The sequence below is a fragment of the Anabrus simplex genome, chromosome X (assembly GCF_040414725.1).
Source record: "Anabrus simplex isolate iqAnaSimp1 chromosome X, ASM4041472v1, whole genome shotgun sequence".
NCBI classification, from domain to species: domain Eukaryota; kingdom Metazoa; phylum Arthropoda; class Insecta; order Orthoptera; family Tettigoniidae; genus Anabrus; species Anabrus simplex.
The window spans coordinates 117,545,426-117,561,488 of NC_090279.1; positions in this window are offsets into that span (position 1 = coordinate 117,545,426).

Genomic DNA, 16,063 nt, shown 5'->3' on the forward strand with positions numbered 1-16,063 from the left:
CAGCTGTTTTCTGCTCGTGCTAGGCGCTCCGCAAGACGATGAAGTACCAAGTTCATAGAATGTCGTACTAGCCACCTAGCTTTCTAAATGAGCACATGTTGGTTCGAGTCCGGTCCTATGAAAGATACTGCAACCATACCACCCACGCCATTGCCCCATAGAACCACATGGCAGCATCATTGTCTCCATAATTTCGGGCTACCGCCAAGGCGTTCGATGGTACGGGACCTTTTTAGTCTAGAGTCAAATGCCACGTCATCTAGAAAACGAAGAAAAATAAACTTCAAAGTGATGGGTGAGCAAAAGCTCTTTCGACCCTGCAAGGATCAACTGCACTCCTCCGTTCCAAGGAATCAAACCAATGGCCTCCCAGGGCCATGGTGTGTTCGCGACAAAAGATCATAATATAACACTTAACTAACTTAAAGGCATAAATGAACGGAGGGAAATTTAGGATGCAATATTTTTCCGACAAAATGACAATCAAAGAAAAGTTTAAAAACCTATTTATTATTCCTTGATAAAATCACGAATTATTGAAATTAAACCTGACTAATTATACTACAATGAAAATAAAACATACAATATCCGATGGACTAAATACAAATGTGGAGATGTCACTCCTTTCATTACGAAAATATAATAATTCACATTTGTTAATATTTATCGATTAAATGTCGAAGTTGTGTGTTCCATTCCTCTTTTTGACATGACAATAAGTATTACATTAAATAATCGGTACAAAATCTATTTTAAGAACAGAAATAACCTTGTAAATGCGACGGTTCTTATTACAAGCCTTCTTCACTATTAGAAGAAACAATTATCTATGCGAAAAATTGGAGACAACTTGGAGTGATCGCCTAACTAATTAATTATACTTCTACATAAATAAACAAAAGAATGAGCAAACACTAGTGGATAAAATCATAATCATCAAAATAAGATTTGATGATGTTGGGTCCAGAAATCGAACCCACATCACAATGACTCCGATGAAAAATAACGAGACAGAACCCGTTTTGGAATACAAACAAACAGGACCTTTCATAGGGTTCGTCCTCCCAGCTTTTTCACAGATAAAAATGACAACTGTCATCTTAGAGCAAATTTTTCCCGTGGATAAAGGCAAACAGCTGATTCATACTCCCCTTAAAAACGCCGAGCTTTAAACAACGTAGGAGGTGGGATGGGGTCAAGGCTGTATGGTTTGCCAATCAAATAAAGGAATACGAAGACGTACGCAACTACCATCTGTTGTTAAACTTACGTACTAGCTCGCGTGCGGTACGGCAAACTACCTCTCCTCACGCCGCTAGTGCTGTTGCCAAGAGAGCTCATAATAAACTACCTCGTTCATTTGAACGAAATGCCGCGAGAGCACAAATGAACTACCTCGTTCATTTGAGCTAGTTCATTTGAACAACTCAAGGCGATGAACGGTATCGAATGAACTAGTTCAAGCAAATGAACTGACTGGACCCATCCCTACCTCTTGATCATCACACAAGATATTGATGTTGACACCACTATGCTTCAAGCCGGCCGAAAAATAACACCGTGACATGATTACGGAAATATGTCCCATGGAATCGGAACCAAGGTTAGGGCATCCTCTGGAAGGGACGCACGGTTGGCAGGGCCCAGTCAACATGAAACGTATGCAAAGGTTACCGTCCCGCGGGCTGACGGCTTAGCGAGTACCACGATTCTGTAACCCATCACTGAACTATATCTGGATGAAGTAGCAAGAAAAGCCACAGCACATGAGAGAAGGCATATAGGCATCTGCGAGGTGCAGGAAAAAAGATAGAGTGGGGAAAAGTCATGCGAAACAGGGTGCAGTTACTAACTGATGTACAACGGAAGCCGAAGAACAACTATTGATGTTGGTATTGTTATATCAGCAAAATTAGACGGTTCAGTCTCCAAGGTGAAAAAGTATAACAATCGCTTGATGTAACTAGTCCACATGGGGAGAGAAGAAAATCCCAATTTTTCAGTGGAACGCTCCACAAACTGGCCTGGGCACGGGATCCAAAGATGCCTTCTGGGCACTGCCTGACAAGAACGTTGACTACCTTATGGTTGCCGATGATCTGAATGGACATGTCGGACAGAGGAAGAAAAACACACAGTCCATCGCGTTCATTGATAAGGACAGAAGAACGACGATGACCAAATAATTCCCGATTATGCAGAAAGTGATCATCGCGAACACACTGTTCAAAAAGCGACTACATCCTTGTGAGACGAAGTAATCCCAAAGACGTTCTAGAGACAACTATTGTCCCTTACGAAACCGTTGCAATGCAACATTGACCACTGATCTGTAAGCTGCGGATAAAGTCACCATGGGCAAAATACTTCGAAGAAAATAGACCAAATGGGGTCAAATGGTGGCGCCTGAAGATAGAGGCCAACAATTACAGTGCCACAAATCACCATAGTTGAAGTGAGCCGGACTAAACTGAAAGACGCCGCATGCTCTATTCTTGGAACAACTAACAAGGGACACCTTTGACCCCGAACGCTCGGAAACCCACGCAACCATGCTGAGAATAACAAGCAATCATAAACAAAACTGTGGTGTGTGTCATTTCCATGGAAAACGTTGCATTCTACCTCAAGTAACATTTTAATAGAGAGTAAAAAAATATCAATACCATAGGAAGGAAATTATATGTAACCTGATGGCGTCAGTGTATCATTACAATTTCAATCAGCAGCGCAAAAAACTCTATGCTTAAGGCACTTATAATAGCGCAAAACACATATACAGCAGTACCACACACCTGAAAGTGCTTATATTAGTCCCCATATTGCAGATGCGGGATTTCGATGAAGTGGTTAAAAGAACGTGGGGGGAGAACAATGTGCACACCTCACTAATGCCACGTTATCACATTCAAAATCACTTCCGCATTCAATATCAAAAGCCACACTAATCACATATTCAAATAATGTCAATGTCATGACCTGGCTTTCGCCAAGCATATTGCAACACAGGTAGGTGCAGCAAAATGATTGTAAATCACAGAGTGACGTTTCAGGACGAGATAACGATCATGTACCTTCATTTGTGGTTTGGCATCTTGAAGTCTTAAAAAACCAGTCATATTTCTGATATACAGTTTATATTGCCGAAAGAAGTAAACATCAAGCGTTTGGCAATATTTTGTTGTTTTCGGTGGCAATATCTTCAGCGTAACATCTTTGTTTGGAAAACTTGCATCTAGAAGGGTACGATCAGTATGACCTGCCCAGGAATCACACAACAATATACTCTTTTCATTTGTTACATGTTCACCAAGGACTGAAATTCGAAAACGTTTCATGTGTTCTCTAATAATTTTTCCACTTTTGCTTGCCTCCACATGAATGATTTATGGGCAGGTTGTTGCAATTTTCTTTAAAATATTTGGACGGAAAGTGCCTTGTCTCTCTTGAAAACAGATCTACAACTTGTTTGCTACTCTGCCTGTCATCGATAAAGCCACATCAACTGTGTAGTTGTGGGTGGAGCTATGTACAGACTGCAACACACTACCAGTCGTTTTCTCTCCTCTGTAGGACAGTGGGATGCTGAAAACATTTATACTGGAATTGACTCGGGTCACTGTTCCAAACCTTACCTTTCTCCACACCCGCCTCTGTTATAAACGTGTCCACTTCTTACTAGGGTTGGGCACTATGTCCCTGTTTCGGCACACTGTGCCGGTGCACAGTTATGTTCCGCTGTTCCAGAACATCGAGTGTCACTTGTTCCGAAACATTCTCAAGCGAGACGGAGACAATGACTCGCTGTCCCGTCAGAAGCGCCACTACGCACTGCCCTTCGCCTACTAGCTGAACTGTGCAGTGGGCGTACTGAACACGGGACTGTAACTGCGCAGTAGAGAGAACTTCGAGAGGCTACATTACATGCGGGAATGTGCCTGTACGGAACGTGCTACGTGGTGTGCGGTGTGTGCCTGTTGTGTAGCTGTGGCCATGTCCAGCACAAAGCTGCACGGAACGTGAACGAACAGTCGGAACACTGAAATTCGCGCCCAATAATCACGTTTAAAGGCTGCTTTTCGGTTAAGATTTTTCCGGTCAATATGAAATACACATAACACGGTTACAATGGCAGTGCAGGTGTTTAAAAGTAACTAATTCAAGAATATTTTCACCAGTTGAATGTATTGGCCTGTACTGTGAGTAATTAGGGCCAGGATGAAACTTCACGGCACGTGAAAAAGCAGTCGGAACTCTGAATGAAATACTCATCCAAAAAATCATGTCTAAATTTTATTTTTAGGATAAGAATGTTTTCATTCGTTCTGAAATACACCTGTCACGATTACACTGGCAGTACAAGTGTTTACAAATGTCACAATGTTATTTTCACCAATTAAAACTATACTTGCACAGACGAAGAAACATTCGTCAGTGCTCTATTCACGTATACAATATACAAGCGGAACACAAAATAAAAACTGTGGGGTGTTTAAGTTTGAAAGATCTTGTCATTGTGCCGGTTGAAGGTCCCTTTGGAGACAAAATAGAACATAAATTGCATTTCACTCTGTCCAGTTTTCTTCTAGTAAAAAAAGTCCTGAACAGGGGCCTATTCCACAAATGTATGGTCTTGTACATTACAAGTAAATTCTCTAGTAACTTGTACAAATACCAGAGTTTCTGTTCCACAAAAGAAATTTCTACAGTTGTGCTTTACTACTCCATACTTACAAATTACTAGTGAATTTTTATAGGCGTGTTCCACAAAAGTACTAGTACTTGTAACTTACTAGCGAATTGAGAAGAATTCTCTACCAGTGAAAGGACAATAATATATAAATATACTAGTGCTATTTAAATACGCTTATTTTGGATACATTTTGATAAATATGTGGTCTAACAGTAGTGATCGTGATGAAAATGAAAACTATCGTCTGTACAGGGAAAGAATAAACTTCCAGTTTAACACTGTATTTGAATACAATGAACGTTTTAGGTTAAGCACAATACAAGTGGAAGAACTTTTGATATATATTGGCCATAGCTTAAAATATTCTACGAACAGAAATAAATCTCTCTCTGCTAAACAATATTTACTAACAACATTACATTGGCTAGGAAATGGTGGTCAGTACCATGGTACTGCAGATATGCTTGGGATGGCAAAATCTTCGGTCTGTGGTAGCAGCAATAAATGATATAAAATTTCCTCAAATTGTTTGTTGGCCTGAAAATACTGAAAAAAACCATATTCCAAGAAGGACATTCCTGGAATCTTTAATGAGCAGAATATCTCTTACATACGTCCAACTTTTCCCCTCAAAAGCTCCATGAGCTTTTCCCAAGTCAAATATTTCCATCCAACTATTTATTTTGTCTTGTTTTTTCAGACTCTCGCTGAATCCACCGAAACGAATATCTTTCCTACCTTCTATTTCCTTCAAAATGAATAACTTTGTTTTTCTTGACATCATTTTAACAATTCATGCAGAGTTTGCAATTTCGTAACAATTAAGTTTGGCGGCCGAATATCGTTATTAGCGGCATCTGATTCCTAATGACAGACCAAGGTAGGTATGTTAGACTCTCGTAGAACATACGCGAGGATCGCGGCAGAACAGAATGGGTGATAATAACGGAGTAATTTCCTATCATCAAAGAAATAAACTGAAAAATAACATCGTAGCATTAAGAAATTCACAGGAATATTAGTTTTTTCAATCTTTGCTGCATATGTTACCGTAAAATACGATATTACGATAAATGAGGCAAGCATAACCTAATTCAACGAATGGAATACGAAGATAAACAGCTGATTCATGTTATGACGTAGTATGTTTATTGATATGTCGTCACTTGTAAAACTTGTAACAAATCACTGGTAATATACAAGAGACTATCAATCTTTTGTTGAACAGAAATGTACAACTCCATACATTACAAGAACCCACACTAGTAACTTGTAATGTACAAGACCATACTTTTGTGGAATAGGCCCCAGGACTCCGATGCGACATTATGCAAAATTTACCGTCTTTCGTACGGTTTAATTACTTTCGTGCTGTTATGCTCTGTGCTCTTCGAATTCCTTCCCTCTCAACTTCCATTTACTTTCTTTAATATCACGAATATTTCCCTCAACACTTTGTCGGGGATTCACGTTAAAAACGAATTTGGACTTTAAAGAAACTTTAAACCCCAAGAAAAATATAGGTCATCGCTTTGGAATTAAAGATATAACTGGATGAAGAAATGTTTACGCTCCAGCACATGGCGGCACACAGCCGGTATCAACAGTCAGACACAGCCAAGGCCAACCAATCTATCTAGTGCGGCCTTGACACAGCACGTTCGGTACAAGCAGATTCCACCTGACGCGGAGCATGTCATGTAGCCTCTCGAAGTTCTCTCTACGACGCATTTACAGCCCTGTGTCGCGTGTCCCGGCACTCTGTACCGAAACACTCCGCATCATGCTCCTAATGTTGCGGAACAACTGAATGTTCTGTTCTGCACTACCCTACTTCTTACACAAACTGTTGTGCCTTCCGACGTATAATATTATCGTCTTCTATGCCGTTACGTGTGACAAACGGAATAATATGCCTGGATGAAATGCCATATTCAGCCTTGAGATAGTCGATAAAGGAAATGGAAGCTTTGAAATTGACCAACGCAACCATTTTAGCCCATTGTAGCGCCCACATTTGCCGATGCCAACAACGAATTGTAGATCCATACCTCCTTGCACCATCAAATTGCGATATTACATTAACTTTTATAGTTTGTAATTGCGACAGTCGGTTTCCTTTGAACCGAGCACCTGCTCCCCGTTTCCTAGACACATAATTTAGAATTAATGTGCAATTCGATTTACTTCTGATGCACTTATAGCACTTCACTAGTTTGTTATGGGAATTAAAGCCTCGATTGTAATAGCCGTAATGAATGTTCTCTAGTACGCTGTCATAATATCTTTTAACACATTGGACCTCGTCTTTTTGCGCGGAGAGAGTTCGTACTCACTTTGACTTAACTGTTCCTGTTGCTCTGGAGATGAATGTCGTGTACAACTTAAGAGCCACCTTCAGGTTCAGGTTTCTCCTGTCCTTCAAAATCCGCATATCTTTCCAGCGTAACGTCGTGTATTTCTGCGTCATCACCATTGTATTTCTGAATTATTTTTACAATATATCCGCGAACTCCATATCCTCGGCTCCGATGTCATTTCCATATTCAGCACGTCGAAACTTGGTCCCTAATACTTGGACCACATGCGTAGGATTAATTCTCTTCATGATATCACTGCACTGTACACAGTATACACAGAAACTCCCTTGCGAACACTCCCAGAGACAAATACGTACTGCAGCTATACCAAACTATACCACTCAAGCAACTGGAGCACTGGTTAGTGCAGCTACACTATGCCACAGTCTAGTGGCGCTACCAGACAAGCGCGGAGTTTTGCACTGAAATGGAGCACACCACTGTTTCCTTTGTGATTGCTTGTTATTCTAAGCATGGTTTCGTGCGGTTCCGAACGTTCGAGGTCATAGGTGTCCCTTGTAAGTCAGGGCGACGACAACGAAGGATTAACTATGACACGTTGCTTCGAAATGACGAGCGTAAGTACGCAGTACGTTGAAGAAAGAGCTGTACCACGAGATTCTTGCTCGTTGGAATGCCCACAAAGCAGCCCCAAGTAAATTGAAAGAGGTCATTGCTGTAAAAAAGCAAACCGGTCAGCAGGTCTACATGTGAAACTTGACACGCGCGAAAACGAGCAGAATATTTAACGGCTAGTCAAATCGAGGCATAGCAAAACGGAAGAAGTCCTACGATTTTTTTAGCATCAGTGACGAAATAGACGGTTTGTCACTCGACTGGCGGGAAGCGCGAGTACACTGGCAGAGTTACTTTGACAAAATTTCAATTTTGAATTTCCGTATCTACCAATCCCCATCACATTCGTTGTTGAAGATCCAATGAAGGAAATTGGCGTCACCCAAGTCCAGGAATGCTGAAGGAAATTAAACCAGGGAAAGTCATCTGTCCCGATTATCTTCCGGCACAGTTTTGTTTATCTCAATGGGGGGATGCAGCAGTGTGGCTAAAGCAAGCTTTTGAACCTGATCATCAAAGGCCAGAAACCAACAGACTGACGATGGTGTATCCATTCAGAAATACGGGAAGCCCTGCCGATGTTTACAATTACCACCCGAAGATACTTCTGAGCCACGCAATGACAAATTTCGACCAAATCTCCGCAGAACGGTTTAACGATTTAGCCAAATATATAACAAGCCAAGCTGGACTTTTGTAAAATTGTAGTGCAACAGGAGCAACCCACGCTGAAGGGCTATTACTTGAGAGACACTGAAAAGAATAAGCGGCTTCATCACGATTTCCTGGACCCTAAGAAGGACTTCCATGGGGTACCTCATAACCCAATCAGTCAGCGCTACAAGAACATGGCATTACAGAGCTTGAAGAACCAAGGAGCTGCCGCAGGAGCATCTGATGACTTCCAACCAAGGCCCTGCCTTATCACCACTGCTGTTCATTCTTGTGATGGGCACCATTATATCAGACCTGCACAGTCCAATACTATGTACACTTTTCTAAGCAAATGATGTAATTTTGGCTGCAGATAATAAGCGCCAAACAGAAGATAGGAACAATCGACCAGCGCAATATGTCCGGCGCCTCAACAAAAAGACAGAATACATGAATTACACCGTCGAGAAGCTGGAACCATGCATGTTGACGGTGATGATATAGCACGAGTAGAGAAATTTAAGTATCTTGGCTACATAATCTCTGATGATGGCAGGCTTACTGATGAAGTCAACTGAAGAATACACAAAGCCTGGCTGACATTGAGAATTACAACCGTAGGATGAAGGACCATCTGAAACCTAAGATCTACTGAACTGTTATTCGTCCTGTAGTTTTCAACGGCAATGGATGCTCGCCAGCTAAAGAGGAGGTAGAATGCCAACTAAGCATCAACAAAGATGCTTAGGAGGAAGGCAGGCATAACTTCACTGGATCACATTTCAAATCATGTTATTAGAGAACGTTCTGGCATTGCACTTATCCACAAGAAAATTGAGGAAAGGCGCGTGCGCTGGTTTCGGCAAATCTGGCGTGCAGAGGACGATATACTGGGAAAGTCAGCGTATACACAGAAAGTCGGTGAAAAGAGGCGCAAGCAACGAACAGGACAGCATAGGACAGATAAAGTGCACAACGACCTGAAAGCTGTGAGACAACATAAAAACATGGCCTGAGACCGAACTAACTGGAGACAATTAATCACAACACCGGACCCTGCCAACAGGCAGGATTAATACTAAAGAAGCAGAATGGCAAGAAGCAGATTGACTAATATATATATATATATAAAAGATGAGTTTTATCTGTACATTGCCCAGAATTTTAAAAGGATGGTATTTCTGTATCAGTCGTGCCCACAGTAACAAGGAAATGCACTTTTCACTTTTCAGTAATTTCTGTCTGTCTATCTGTATGTATGTATGTATGCATGCATGTATTGTACCGGGAACGCTTCTATGGAAGAGAAGTTCGAAGTATGTTTATTGAACTTCGCGCGAGGCGGAAGACAGGCAGCCCGCCGAACTCAATGCTGTACTCAGCGAGTGACGTAGCCGCCTCGAGTGAGCTCTTCATGACCATATACGGTCATGTCCCAGCCCATCTGCAAAAGTCTATTTTGCGTTAAAATATTGCTATTGTGAAGATCATCATAATAGACTCAACCCGTCAAATTCTTAGGAAAATCCACCGCGTACTTTGGGAGTTTTAGGAGTAGATAATACCCATGTTCTAGATACTTCCCCACAATCGGGTATAAAAGGAGGACGACCCGGACTACTGCAGCACGGGTGACGGGAGGAGCGCTGTGAGTGCGGACCGAACCTATGGTCGGATAAGTCTTTGAAATTCGAGTGTTGGAACTTTGTTATTTTCTTTAAGTGCCGCGTTAGGACTTGTGCTCCAATGACTATTGAAGGAACTTAGAATTCTCGTGAGTGTCGTGACTTCTACAAGTACCACGTCTGAACTTGTATTTCGAACTTGTACTTTCGTAAACAGATTTCAGGAACATAAACTTTCGTGTGAATGTTACAGTAAGTCGGACTTGTGTTCTACGACAAGCTGTGGCAACATAACTTTCGTGTGAATGTTACAATAAGTCGGACTTGTGTTCTACGACAAAGCTGTGGCAACATAAACTTTCGTGTGAATGTTACAGTAAGTCGGACTTGTGTTCTACGACAAAGCTGTGGCAACATAAACTTTCGTGTGAATGTTACAGTAAGTCGGACTTGTGTTCTACGACAAGCTGTGGCAACATAACTTTCGTGTGAATGTTACAATAATTTGGACTTGTGTTCTACGACAAGCTGTGGCAACATACATTTTCGTGTGAATGTTATGATTTTTCCAAGTACCACATTGAACTTATGACAAACTGTGGAACTTAGGGTATTTTCAAATATAACGTTCGATTGTGAAACATGAAATATTTTCCGAGTACCGCATCAGGACTTGTATTTAGACTTGTGCCAACATAATAGACTGTGACAACACAGAGTACACATGCCATGTTCCGAGGGAACATAGAACTTTCCAGTGTTGTAATTGAACTCACAATTTATGGAGTTAGACTCTCCCCAAGTACTGTTTTTCTTTAATGATTATTTACTTTGCCTATCGACGGAATAAGACATTTTCCGAGTACCATTTCATTTACTAAGTTTATTACAAATGTGCCAATGTGTTCCGAACCTTCATAAACTGTGTATTGAGAACTGTGGTGACTATGACTGGTAACCCTATAGAACATTCTAGTTTACCATGCCTGTGTTAATAAGCTCACGTCATGAACTTGACATTTTACACATTGTTTTCTCAAGTATTAATTCGACCAATACAAGGTCAAATATTCCGTTCTATCATCCTGTTTTTCAAGTGACAATTTATGAACATTATCGATTCAATGAGATGTTTGCCACATTTCATTGTACGAGTGGATGCAATAATTTAAAGTTCATATATATTTAACAGTGCTACAAATAAGTTGAGTACCGTACGGGGACTTGTATGTGAATCACGTCTTCAAGATCGAACCCCGGAACGTGTGCGTCTGGAGAACTCTCAATTCCAGAACTTCGAGAAATTCCAGAATTTCGAGAACTTCGCATCCAGGCGGGCGTGGTTCCTACCCAGGCTTTATCCAGCAACCATCCCAGGGTCCGGAGTTACCAGCCAGCCACGACACTTCAATTCTGCTGTATGAAGGTGATATTAACTTGTCTTCGATGATCAATAAAATCAGATTATTAAAAAAAATCTCTAAGTTCGATGAACTATAACCCTCTCTGTACCAACTCCAATGTTTTAAGTCACATCCTAAGATATAGTCCATGCTCATCAAATTAGTGTCATGCGCCTCAAAGATAAACATTTTTTCCTCGTACAGTATGTATGTATGTATGTACAATCATCACGAGAAAACGGCTGAAGATAATTTAATGAAAATCGGTATACAAAGTCGGGTAATAAGTCGCTACAATCCATGCTATAAATAATTTTATTCACAATGAATGAAATGGTAGTTAAGGGGTAGGCCTACAATTTAATTATCAAATAATATGTTATTAGTGGTCGTATCTATAAATACTACATAACTGAAGTTATCTAGATTATATATCCAATCATTTATGTCTTATACATTGTTACCGCATCGGCTATGATCAGAGATGTTCTAATTTGGATTTTTGTTACTAAGTCTTTATCAGCGCCAAGTCACGAGAAAAATGGGTAAACAGGATTTAATGAAAATCAGTATGTAAAGTCGGAGAACAAGGAACTACAATCTACAATATGCATAATTTTATAAGACGCCCTAATATCACAGAGTCGAAAGAAAACTAAATGTAAATGCCTACTATATAGAAAGCTCATAAAATTAATCAACAATAACACTTTACTGACCATTGTTTAATGTGAAGGGCTTTTTCATCTGTTGCCAGTCATCTCCGATATATAGGATTATTGTTATTATTTGAATGTATTATATCATCTGTAATTGGAGAATCAATAACTCTGTTGGTGATAAATAAACAAATCAAATCAAATCAAATCAAATCAAATCAAATCAAATCAAATCAAGTATTTTTCTGAATTTGCCTTAAGTCGCACCGACACAGTTAGGTTTTATGGCGACGATGTGATAGGAAAGGGCCATGAGTTTGAAGAAAGTGGCCTTGATATTAATTAAGGTTCAGCCCCAACATTTGTCTGGTGTGAAAATGGGAATCCACGGAATAACATCTTCAAAGCTGCCGATAGTGGGGTTCGAATCCACTACCTTACGGATGCAAGCTCACAGCTGCGCGCCCCTAACCAAACGGCCAACTCACCCAGTCGTAAGAGTGTAATACTCTGCCTAAATATTGGTGGGAAGTACCTGGGGAGTTAGGTAACTTTCTTCTTTAGGAAGCCACTCCTCTGTTTCATAAATTTTCCGATACCTGGTACGTAACACACTGGTTCTTCATAGCAATCGAGCTATTTAATCCCTACTCTGAGGCACTGATTGGAATGAGAAGTGCGAATATTTAACGGAATAATGAAAGAGAAGTGTTCGCGGCTGTCTATGGCCTGGTCATTCCAGCTTGGAACTTGGGACTGTTTCATCGGCACCGTCATACTGTTCGTTAACAGTGAGAAAATGTGCAGTTATTCATTTGAACGGGTATTTTATGTGATAACATTGCTTTTAATCGCTACATTCTGAGTGATGTTTTTGTAATGACCTATGTTGACTTCAGCTACGAAAACCACAAAGTTAGTCTTTCTGAGAATCCCGTAGCAAAGCACGTGTACATCAAGTAGTTCTGTTATAAAAATAGGTTACAATGCATATTTTAATGCATCCTATCATTCAACTTAATTTGTGCAAATTCTCTCACCTAAGCCTATGTCCAATATCTATAAAGACTTATATTTACAAAATAGTGTTTGAATGGCAGAACGCTTGTGGATTTTGTGTTTAAGTGACTCATATAAATGCATTATAAAGAAAAATATATAACTCTACAAAAATAATTCAGGATTTTCTGTTATTCAGGAATGACAGTTTAAATATCCGGTGAAATTCTATGAATAGGAACAAGAGGGGATTCCGTCAGCGTATTCTAGCCTGAATGGAATTTTGCAATTCATATTTGCGCTTACATCCTTCACAGAGAGCAGACGATCATAATAATGAATTTGTTATTTTCACCCCGATCACGTCTATAAATATGAAGACCCTGGAGGAGTGGCACAAAGTGGTCAGCTCAGGGCCATATGACACCTGACACTCTGCATGTGGAAGGAAACCGCGTCACTAAGTGGTTAGTTCAGGACCATGTGTCTCTACACAAACAAAAATTAGCTTCATCACTAATTATTTAGCTCAGGGTGATATGTCTCTCCACAAATGTAAGGTAATCACATCGCTAATTGGTATGTTCAGAAATATGTATCTTTCCACAAGTCAGCAATTAGGAAATTTCCTGAATCTTAAACCTGTTCTTATGCAATTCAGTACCAAATCTTTTAGACATTTTAAAAGAAGTCATTGAAGTTCATGCATGATATTTGTAGACTGCTGAAATGAAAGTCAGGATAACATAGCACCTGAGGAGAGATATAAAACAAAGTGGGAAGCAGTACATAAGATCTGATCGACTGAATCCTTCAGAAGTACATAAAATCTGTGATATACAATGGACAAAGCTACGTAGACAATGGAATGCCCTCTGCCTTATATGCCAAGGAAAAAGAACACACTCAAAAGGCTTGTCACCTTGCTGGTTTGAGAGTGCCTCTGCACAAGATATGTTTAGTACGAAGAGAGCTAATATAAACTCCATCCAAAAATAGAAAAGTGCACTTTGCGTGTGAAAAGTATTTATAGCATTTTCTGTCCTGTTACACAAGAATTACAAAGAAACAGAAGAATTTGAACATCAAAAAGTTGACGTATTTGGGCGATCTACAGTTGTATGCATGGTTCTACTCTGACTAATGAGAGAGTGTAAACTAGTACTGGGCAGTTCTGAGTATTGAAATGAATATTTCTGGCCACTAATTGTGAATGTACAGTAGGAACAAGTCAATGTGTCACATAACAGTCGAGAAGACTCTAACCACCCACAAAATCAAATAAACCATTCAGAATTCATAGTTTCCATCACTAATCTGGTTTGAAGTCAAACTTTAGCCTATGACTAGCTGTTGCAGCATCTGCCAATACAAGGGATCATTAAGAGCACCAATGCAAGATCATACAATCATTTCCCAGGAATTATCAAGGATCATTTCAAACAGTAACCAACAAATGTGTGAGATCAAAAAGTGAATTAGCAAGTAGTCGAATGGCACACCTACATTCCAAAAGACACTACCGCATTAAATGTTTCAAAACCGATATACTTTGTAACGTCAGTGAAAAAAATTACAATTTTGAAATTATAGTATAACATTACATAATATTTACCTAATTTTATGAGATAATAAATTCACTTACTTGAAGAATTCTGAATTTTTCTAGGCAACAGGCACAAATTTAAAACTTCACTTGCAGCTGTCCATGTTATTAGTTTATGTAATTGTGTAAATGTGTTTGCAATCAACACATTACAAGCCACTTGACTGACAATGAGCACTAAAATGAAAAGTGGGAATTGGCGACAATGAGTAAGTATGATCACAACACTGGAACAAACAAATTCAATACCACAATTTTCTTTGCGCTTACAACTATGTGGACGTTTTACCTGAAAACTATGACATCTAAGATGTAGCACTAATGATACAAAATTTCATTTCTATAAGACATTATCTCCTTTGGCATCTACAATCTGACTTAACACACAAGAGTACAGAAAAGATCATAAGAAAAATGAATCTAACCAAGTAAATAATTTAAAAATGACATCGCACTGTTGAACTCAGCCATCATTATGTCGATAACTGAACCTGATTATGTTAGTGTTACCGTGTTTTAGCGGTAGGTAGAGGCGTAAGAAGGTGCGGGCGTGAATGGGTTTCAAACTACGGAATCAAAGTTAATGTAAAAGTAATTTAAAATTTAACTAGGTTATATTTTCTTTTCAAAAACAAAGCAATAACAGACATGGCAGGTACAATGTAGCAAAACAAGGGGAGATACAATATTTACAGGTTTTGGGCTTCACGCCCTGACTTCTGCGATCAGCTCAGTTTTACCACAAACACAAGTTTTAACAGAGGGGCAGAAAACCCCATTCATCCCTAGGAGCCCCTGGCTCCGAATTACACAGAAAAGCCTCCACGAGGCATATGACACTCCATTTTCAAAAGAGCGATCCGCTCTTAAAATTTAAGCCTCTCAAAGGCCAAACCAAACTCTACCTTCAAGCTGTCCTTTAAGGACGTATTCACAGGGGTAAAATACCCAACCTACAGAGGTCTATTACATGAAAAGAAGGTTGATTACATGACCTCTAAAATAACAATTTGAGAGGAGGCGATCTTGCACTCCTAATACACTTTGTTTTTTTTTTAAAACCTAATCTGGCTCTGGGCCGCTAACGCAAGGGCTAATCCCATACTACGGAGGTGACTTAGAGAAGAACACTTTACATTACATAAACGAAGAATAGTTGGAGAAAATAAGTTCACCTCAAAACAAATGTGAGTGGGAGCTCGAGAGGGTTAGCACTCTCTATCCCAATATGTAGCTTTACAAGAAAAAGATGAAAAGAGTAATTACATTTTAGGAAAAGGTTACATGATGGAAATGCTTCGAACCCGCCGCGAGTGTTAAACTGCCGACCTAGCAAGAAAAGAAGTTATTAATAGGCCATTACCTGGTGTTGAACGGCTGAAGAAGAAAGAGGCGCTTCCCGCCTCCTGCTATGTACTTAATACACTGAAAGATGGAACAGAAGTGGCCCGGAGACCCCAAAATCAGCAGTTTATATCCTCTCGCGGA